This window comes from Cebus imitator, unplaced genomic scaffold (genome assembly GCF_001604975.1).
Source record: "Cebus imitator isolate Cc_AM_T3 unplaced genomic scaffold, Cebus_imitator-1.0 Scaffold356, whole genome shotgun sequence".
Classification (NCBI taxonomy): domain Eukaryota; kingdom Metazoa; phylum Chordata; class Mammalia; order Primates; family Cebidae; genus Cebus; species Cebus imitator.
Genome location: NW_016107671.1, coordinates 2,384,348 through 2,392,410, shown reverse-complemented (window position 1 = coordinate 2,392,410; position 8,063 = coordinate 2,384,348). Strand labels below are relative to the sequence as shown.

Below are 8,063 nucleotides of genomic sequence, written 5' to 3'. Positions count from 1 at the left end.
ATGGGGTTTCACCATAATGGCCATGCTCGTCTTGAACTCCTGACCTCAGGTGATCCACCCACCTCGGCCTCCCAAAGTGCCAGGATTACAGGCATGAGCCACTACGCCCGGCCCAAAAGGATTTTCAATTAAATTTGTATATTTGTCTCTATGTGATATGATTATGGGGGATCTTTCTTTTTTTTCTGCATGTTCAAGTTTTTCCCTAAAGTGTGCACATATGTAGGTATATGTGTGTATGTCTGAAACCGGGTCTCACTTTACTGGAGTGCAGTGGCGTGATCTCAGCGCACTGCAACCTCCACCTCCCAGGTTCAAGCAATTCTCCTGCCTCTGCCTCCGGAGTAGCTGGGATTACAGGTGCATACCACCATGCCTGACTAATTTTTGTAGTTTTAGTAGAGACGGGGTTTCAGCATCTTGGCCGGGCTGGTCTCGAACTCCTGGCCTCAAGTGATCTGCCCACCTTGGCCTCCCAAAGTGTTGGGATTACATGCATGAGCCACACTGTACCCAGCAAGCATATATTCTATAATGATAAGTAATATAATTAATTCTCCTCGATGGGGGAGTGGATTATAAAAGGAGCTATGAATGGAGTGATTCAGGAGTAGCAGTGAGGTCCCTTTGGGAACCTGCATATTGAAGGGGAGCTTGATTTTCTCTGTGCTAAAGCCTTTAAGGGGCGTGTCCTGGCCTTATGCAGAGGTGACCTTTCATCTGAAAGGCTTCCTCAGTTCCCACTTCCTCAGTCCCCTTGCTGGCTTGTGCACAGGCTCCTTGTCAACCCTCTTTCCACAGTCCAGGGATGTCCTCCTTGCTCCAAAAAGAAATCACATCTAATTTACAGAAGCAACTTCCTAAATACAGAAAAAGAAATGGGTCTTAGCCAGTGTGGTGGACATTACTAATGTTTCACCATTATCCAGTTTTGGGCACATAGAAAACGACATTTTCCAGTCCCTTGCACTTAGGCAAGGCCAAGCACTGCTTTTAGCCAATTAATCTCAGCTGAGGTGATGACTGTCACTTAGCTGACACCAGAAAGACTGCACAATTCTCCAATCTTCCTCTTTGTGGATGTGGTGACCAACTGTGTTTAAGATGGTGCAGCCAGAGGGTGGTGGGGCCTTCTTTGGTATGGAACCTGTTTCTGCTGATCCACAGTAGACAGGTACATGAGTAGAAATACGTTATTCTGTAAGCCACTCACTTTCAGGGGTTGTTTGCCACCACAGCATAACTTAGCCTGTCCTAACCAGTACACCAATTAGGCTATACTTTGACTACATAAAAATTCAGACTCAGACACTTGGTCAATAGGAGAAAGAGCAATTTTAAAAAAGAGGAAGCTTTAGAAATAACAGCAGAGCTGTTCAATTCCAGCTCTATATGTCTCAAAGGGATTGTTTGCATACCCACATTGTGAAACAAAATTCGGATTATGAGTTACAGGATGATTTTTTTTTTTTTTTTGAGACAGGATTTCACTCTTACCCAAGCCGGAGGGCATTGGTGTGATCACAGCCTCAACCTCTTGGGCTAAGGTGATTCTCCTGCTTCAGCCTCCCAAGTAGCTGAGACCACATGTACACCACTACACCTGGCTAGTTTTTTTTGTTTGTTTGTTTTTGGTTTTTTTTGAGACAGAGTCTTGCTCTGTCATCAGGCTGGAGTGCAGTGGCACGATCTTGGCTCACTGCAACGTCTGCCTCCCGGGTTGAAGCAATTCTCCTGCCTCAGCCTCCCGAGTAGCTGGTACTACAGGTGCACACCACCACACCCGCTGATTTTTTTTTGTATTTTAGTTGGCCAGAATGGTCTCGATTGCCTCACCTCATGATCCGCCTGCCTTGGCTTCCCAAAGTGCTGAGATTAAAGGCATGAACCACCACACCCAGCCCACCCAGCCCACATGGCTAATTTTAAATTTTTTTGTAATGACAGGGTCTTGATATGTTGCTCAGGCTGGTCTTGAACTCCTAGCCTTAAATGATCCTCCCACCTCAGCCTCCTAAAGTGCTGGGATTGCAGGTGTGAGCCACTGTGCCCAGCCTACAAGTTGATTTTGACCCAGCAAAACCATGCTGTTTTAGATCTCTAACATCAAAACTTTGTACAAATCCTTCTAGAAAGTTGAGCTATATCTTTACAACACCTAGTAAAACTTGAAGCTCTCTCTCTAATTGTTCCCTCTCTCTGCATTCACAGATGTTCTTTAGGGCCCAGGATCCCACATCACAAGGGTCTGGGAGAAGTTGGCCAAGTTATGGGAGCTAGACAGGTATAGGAATCTCCATCTTAATCTTAGTAATCTCTTCCTGAAAAAGCAACCGCTCTGATAAAAACTCTAACCAAAAACCCTTTTCCCAGTGTTTTTATTTTTATTTATTTATTTTTTTGAGACAGGGTCTCATTCTGTAACTTAGGCTGGAGTGCAGTAGCATGATCACAGCTCACTGCAACTTTGACCTCCAGACTCAAAAGATCCTGCTACCTCGGCCTCCCAAATAGCTGGGACTACAGGCATGCACCAAAATGTCTGGCTAGTTTTTAATTTTTTGTAGAGATGGGGTTTCATCATGTTGCCAAGGCTGGTCTCAAACTCCTGGGCTCAAACAATTCTCCTAACTCTACCCAAACTGCTGGGATTACAGGAGTGAGCCACTGCACCCTAAAATGGTAAATTTTATGTTACATTTATTTAATCATAAAACCAAACAAATAACAAGACTGGTTACTTAAATAAGTAAGTGGGAACTGGGTAGAAAGAATGGGGCCCGGGCATGGTGGCTCATGCTAAAATCCCAGTACTTTGGGAGGCCGAGGCGGGCAGACCACCTGAGGTCAGGCATTCAAGATCAGCCTGGCCAACAATGGTGAAACCCTGTCTCTACTAAAAATACAAAAATTAGCTGGGTGTGGTGGTGCATGCATTTAATCCCAGCTACTCGGGAGGCTGAGGCAAGAGAATCACTTGAACCCGGGAGGCAGAGGTTGCGGTGAGCCAAGATGGCACCACTGCACTCCAGCCTGGGCAACAGAGCTAGACTTTGTCTCAAAAAAAAAAAAAAAAAAAAAATTTTTTTTAAAAAAAAAAAAAAAAAAAAAAAAGAGTACATGGGAATTCTATTTTTGTAACATTTTAAAGTCTTAAATTAATTCAAAATGAAAAGTAAAGAAAAAAATTTAAAAGAACATTAGATATGCAGGGAGGATACGGGCCTTTCAGTCCATCTCCAAGGCATCCAGTAAATTACTCCTGTGGCAAACAGGGGAGACCAGGTTACTTTGGTGGGGGTGTGGGTGATGGTGGGGGTGGTTCTGATGTTTCAGAAGAAGGAAAGAAAAGCGTGTCCTGAAAAACAAGGAGGATTTCAGGGAAAGAAGAATAAAATCTGATGTACTTGAACTTGACAACTTTCTTGGAGCAGGGCTAAGAGAAAGGAATCATGAACAATCAGGCCCTTTTTGAACCATTATCCCCCTTCCCTACCACACAGGGGAGTGTGGTCAGAGAAGACCGGGCATCTGCCTAAATCCAGTGTCTCTCAAGAAGGCTGAGGTCACTACTGTCCAGGGCCAAAATCTGTCCTAACTTCAAAGGTCTTGCAGGGGTCAAGCACTAGAGTCACTGGCACACTTGGTGCTGGACCTATAGTCAGTGTCACACAAACATAATGACACATCCACTCTTATTTTTTTGAGACACGGTCTCACTCTGTCGCCCAGGCTGGAGTGCAGTGGCTCAAACACAGCTCACCGCACCCTTGACCCTCTCGGGCTCAAAAGATCCTCCCACCTCAGCTTCCTAGTAGCTGGGACCACAGGCACAGGCCACCACACTTAGATAATTTTTAATTTTTTTTGCATGGGCCAGGCTGGTCTCAAACTCCTGGGCTCAAGCGATCCTCCCACCTCGGCCTCCCAAAGTGCTGGTGTAAGCCTCCACGCCTGACCCTACATCCACTCTTGAGAAACAGGACACAATCACAGTCACCTCCATACCTTTCCAGTCACAATCACACATCCACTAAGACACACACAGTCACATAATCTACTCTCCACAGTGATACACAGTCACTCCCATATAGTCATAAGCCCCCCACACCAATACCGACAAATGCCTCATATAGTCACAATCACACACCCACTCAGGGGACACACACCATCACAGGTACTTTATGGTACCCAGTCACAACTGAACATTCACTGTGGACACACACAGTCACACTCACACAAGCAACCCACACAAGCAGTGGCACCCCACTCCCACATACACAGCACCACACACACACACACACACCCCAAGGGACACAGGAATACACACGTGGCGTCACCACACAGTCACAGTCACAGGAAATTGCACACGGCCACAGTGTCACACAATCAAAACCACTCACCCACCTTGGAGACATGAATCACAACCGCACGTACCCGCACTGGTCACACAGTCAAAACTGTACTCACACCCCAGGAACAGGGCGAACAGGCTATATACACAACGGGGACACACGCAATATCACTCCTGGTCACAAGGACCCTGCACTCCAATACTCACTATCACATGTGATTACACAAAAACCAACAGATAGACACCCTGGAAACAAGCGGTTACACCCGCACAGTCGCAGACATCCACACCCGACCATACAGCCACAAAGACACATTCAGAACCGCGCATCTGCAAGCCGGCTCCCGCCTGCGCGAACAGATCCGAAGCTCCGGACACGCCCCGGCCCCGCCCAGGACTCCCAGACCCCTCACCTTCTGCCTCCCCTGGTCGCGTCCGGGTCCTTGCGGAGTTAACGAGCTCGCCACGACGTCAAGAACGACGTAACGTCAGGCCGCTGTGGGGTCTAGGAATTGTAGTCCAGAGCCAGATAGGCCACGGACAAAATGGCGTTCTCCTACCTCTGAGTGGGGGCCTGGCCCGTTTTGACATTGCGCTCACGAAGCTTCGAAGAGGGCGTCGCTACTCCAGACGCTCCAGCAAGCTTGAGCTCATCTGTCACTAAGGAACAACTTACCTCAAGAGCCCCATCGTCACAGGAGGAGGCGGCCAAGTTTGGGGGAAGGGAGGAGACGGAGAGCCGACCAGCAAAGCCTCAAGGGAAATGTAGTCCAAGGCCTAAGGAGCGGCGTTGCTGGTAATAGAAGGTAATCCGGTACCAGCCTGGGCCTGGCCGCGGTGACCGAGGCGGGCGGCGTCGCGGAGACTTCTGGGAGTGTTTCCTCGCTCTCGGGGTGCGCAGGCGCAGCGCACCGAGTGGACATTTTGGTCTTTGTCCGCGGGTCAGTACGGCCCCTGGGTCCACGTGGCGCGAAAGTAGGAGGTGGGATCTGGGCGTCTCGGGTCGGTCGGACCGGGGAGGTTAAAGGGGAGGATTCCTGATCATTAGGGGCGCGGCGCGAGGGCAGGGAGTGGGTCTGAGAGATTCTGGCCTACGTGCGGGGCGGAGGTGGGGGCCTCTGAGGCAGGTTTGAGCGAGTGTGACCCTGAGTTTGACCGCAAAGTTTGACCTGATGTTTGAGATTGTTGAGTGAATGTGAAACTGGGTGCGGGATTGTGTGTGATTATGCCTAAGAGGGAGATGTAGGAGACCAACATTGAGGTGTAACGTTTGAGCTGCACTTCCCTTGTCGAAAGTGCTGATAATTATAACGGTGCCATCTTCCTGGAGCATCTGTTTTACTTGAAAATTGAAGGGGTGGAAAAGCTAAGTGGGGAATAATTTTAAAACGTGCTTTTATGTAAAAGCATTTCTTTTTAATTGGAGTGGAATGCAAATCACTGTGACTTTTTTTTTTTTAACAAGAATGTTTCAAAGGAACTGTTGTTTCGGGGTGCCTGCTTTAGACTGTTCAGATCCCCAAATCTTTGAGGTACTTTAATAAGGCTGTTAAGCAAAGCCCAAGACTAAATAGCATTGTACATTTTGAGAAGCAATGCCATATAACGCAGCCCAGGATGAGGGAGTCAAAGGTTTTAGATTAGGCACAGTCATCCTCATTCGTTTGAAGAAAACTTAATTGTTGCAGTATTTATGAGTCTGGATTAAATCCTAGGTGTCTTAATTCCTTCATGAGTGGAGGCGTCCTCAGGTTGTATGGATTTTGTGGAGTAATAGAGAAAACTACTTCCTTCTGCAGAGATGCCTTTTCTAAGGAAATCACCCACTGTCGTCTTTGACATAGTTTTAAATTATAAAAAGTTTAAGTAATTGGGTACCAAATTAATATCGACAAATAAATAGCTTTCTAATTTACAAATATCAGAATACATAATTGAAGAAAACTAATATTTACAGTAGCAGTAAAAAGATAAAGTAGTGTAGAATAAACAGGAAAGGTTCAAAAGTATTAGGAAAGAACTTTAAAATACTAAGGGACATACAAATGTTAACAGACAAATACAGCATATGACATTAAGAAGTGTGCGCAAACTTAAGTAAATGTATTAGTTTAATGTGATCTTGGCCGGGTGAGGTGGCTTATGCCTGTAATCCTAGCACTTTGGAAGGCTGAGACAGGCGGATCACCTGAGGTCAGGAGTTAGAGACTAGCCCAGCCAACATGGTGAAACACCGGCTGTACTTAAAAAAAAAAAAATTAGCCGGGTGTGGTGGCAGGCGCATGTAATCTCAGCTACTGTGGAGGCTGAGGCAGGAAAATTGCTTGAACCTAGGAGATGGAGGTTGCAGTGAGCCAAAATTGTGCCCCTGGACTCCAGCCTGGACAAGATAGAGACTCTGTCTCAAATAATAAGAATGCGATCCTAACAAAAGTATGGAAAGGCCTTTCTCTTTTGGAACTAGGGGAAGCGATTCTAGACTTAATGTGGAAAACCAGACAAGCCACAAGAGCCAGTAACAAACTGAAAAAGAAAAGCCATTGAAGTGTGGGGAGGTGGGAACCTAACACATTTTAAAATATAAAGCCTCAGGCCTTGCTTGGTGGCTCACATCTGTAATCCCAGCACTTTAGGAGGCCAAGGCAGGAGGATGGCTGGAGTCTAGGAGTTAAGAGACCAGCTTGAGCTACATAGTGACATCTCCTGTATTCCTAGCTGCTTGGGATGCTGAGGTGGGAGGATTATAGGCGCATGTCATCATTCCTGGCGAATTTTTGTATTTTTAGTGGAGATGGGGTTTCATCATGTTGATCGGGCTAGTCTCAAACTCCTGACCTCACATGATCCACCCGCCTCGGATCTCCCAAGGTGCTGGGATTACAGGCGTGAGCTAATTTTGTTTTTTTTTTCTTTTTAAGGAAGACATAGGCCAAGGAGCCAGACTTCCTGTGTTAACTCTTTACCACTTTGTACCTTGGGGATCTCAGGCAGGAACTTAAACCTGTGCTTCAGTTTCTCATTTCATAGTATAGAGGTAATAGCAACATTTGATTCAAATGTTGGTTGTGCAGCTCCAGAAGTTAATACATGTAAAGTTCTAAGAATAGTGCCCAGTGTGTAGTAAGTACTTCATAAATATTAAATATTAGTATTTTTTATTACTATCTGCAAAAAAATGCTTCCTCAGTAATTATTATAGCCCAGACATTAGTACTGTGTCTGGTAGGAATTTCTGAAAGAATAAGAAATGTAGATGTACTTTTCTTATTAATATTTCTATATTTTAATTTTTTTACTTAACATTTTCTGTGGATGTTGACTTTTTTAATTAGAATGAGGAAGTTGTTGTTGTTTTTTTTTTGGAGATGGGGTCTCACTCTGTGGCTCAGGCTGGGTGCAGAGGTGTGATCACAGCTCACTGCAGCCTCCACCTCCTGGGCTCAAGTGATCCTCCCACCTCAACTCTACACCTCCACCCCGATGATTGGACTACAGGTGTGTGCCACCATGGCCTGCTAATTTTTTAAAAAAAATTTGTAGAGATGGGGTCTTAACTATTTTGCTCAGACTGGAAGTTAGATTTCTGGGTTTGAGTTATAGTTTATCTTTAGAAAGTCATCACTACCCTTTCCTTTGGAAGATTTGTTCTGTGATTACTTTCACATGATTCTGATTCAGAATCTCTAATGATTTTTTTTTTTTTTTTTTT

General features: G+C 45.6%; 2 protein-coding genes across 11 annotated transcripts in view; one reads left to right on the top strand and one right to left on the bottom strand.

Moving 5' to 3' along the window:
• The window catches only part of ZNF565 (zinc finger protein 565), a 31,508-nt gene extending 26,652 nt beyond the window's left edge, over positions 1-4,856 (bottom strand). Inside the window, exon 1 of the mRNA XM_017506645.2 lies at positions 4,768-4,856. The gene's annotated coding sequence lies outside the window, so the exon portion shown is untranslated. The remainder of the gene's footprint in view (positions 1-4,767) is intronic.
• The window catches only part of ZNF146 (zinc finger protein 146), a 66,115-nt gene that overhangs the window by 33,984 nt on the left and 24,068 nt on the right, over positions 1-8,063 (top strand). Inside the window, exon 1 of one of the 10 annotated variants that reach the window (XM_037730747.1) lies at positions 5,061-5,160. The exons of 1 other annotated variant lie outside the window; for it this stretch is intronic. The gene's annotated coding sequence lies outside the window, so the exon portion shown is untranslated. Of the gene's footprint in view, positions 1-5,060; positions 5,337-8,063 lie in introns of those variants that run through there. 8 more of the 10 variants (XM_037730746.1, XM_017506659.2, XR_005196590.1 and 5 more) reach the window with 8 other exon arrangements.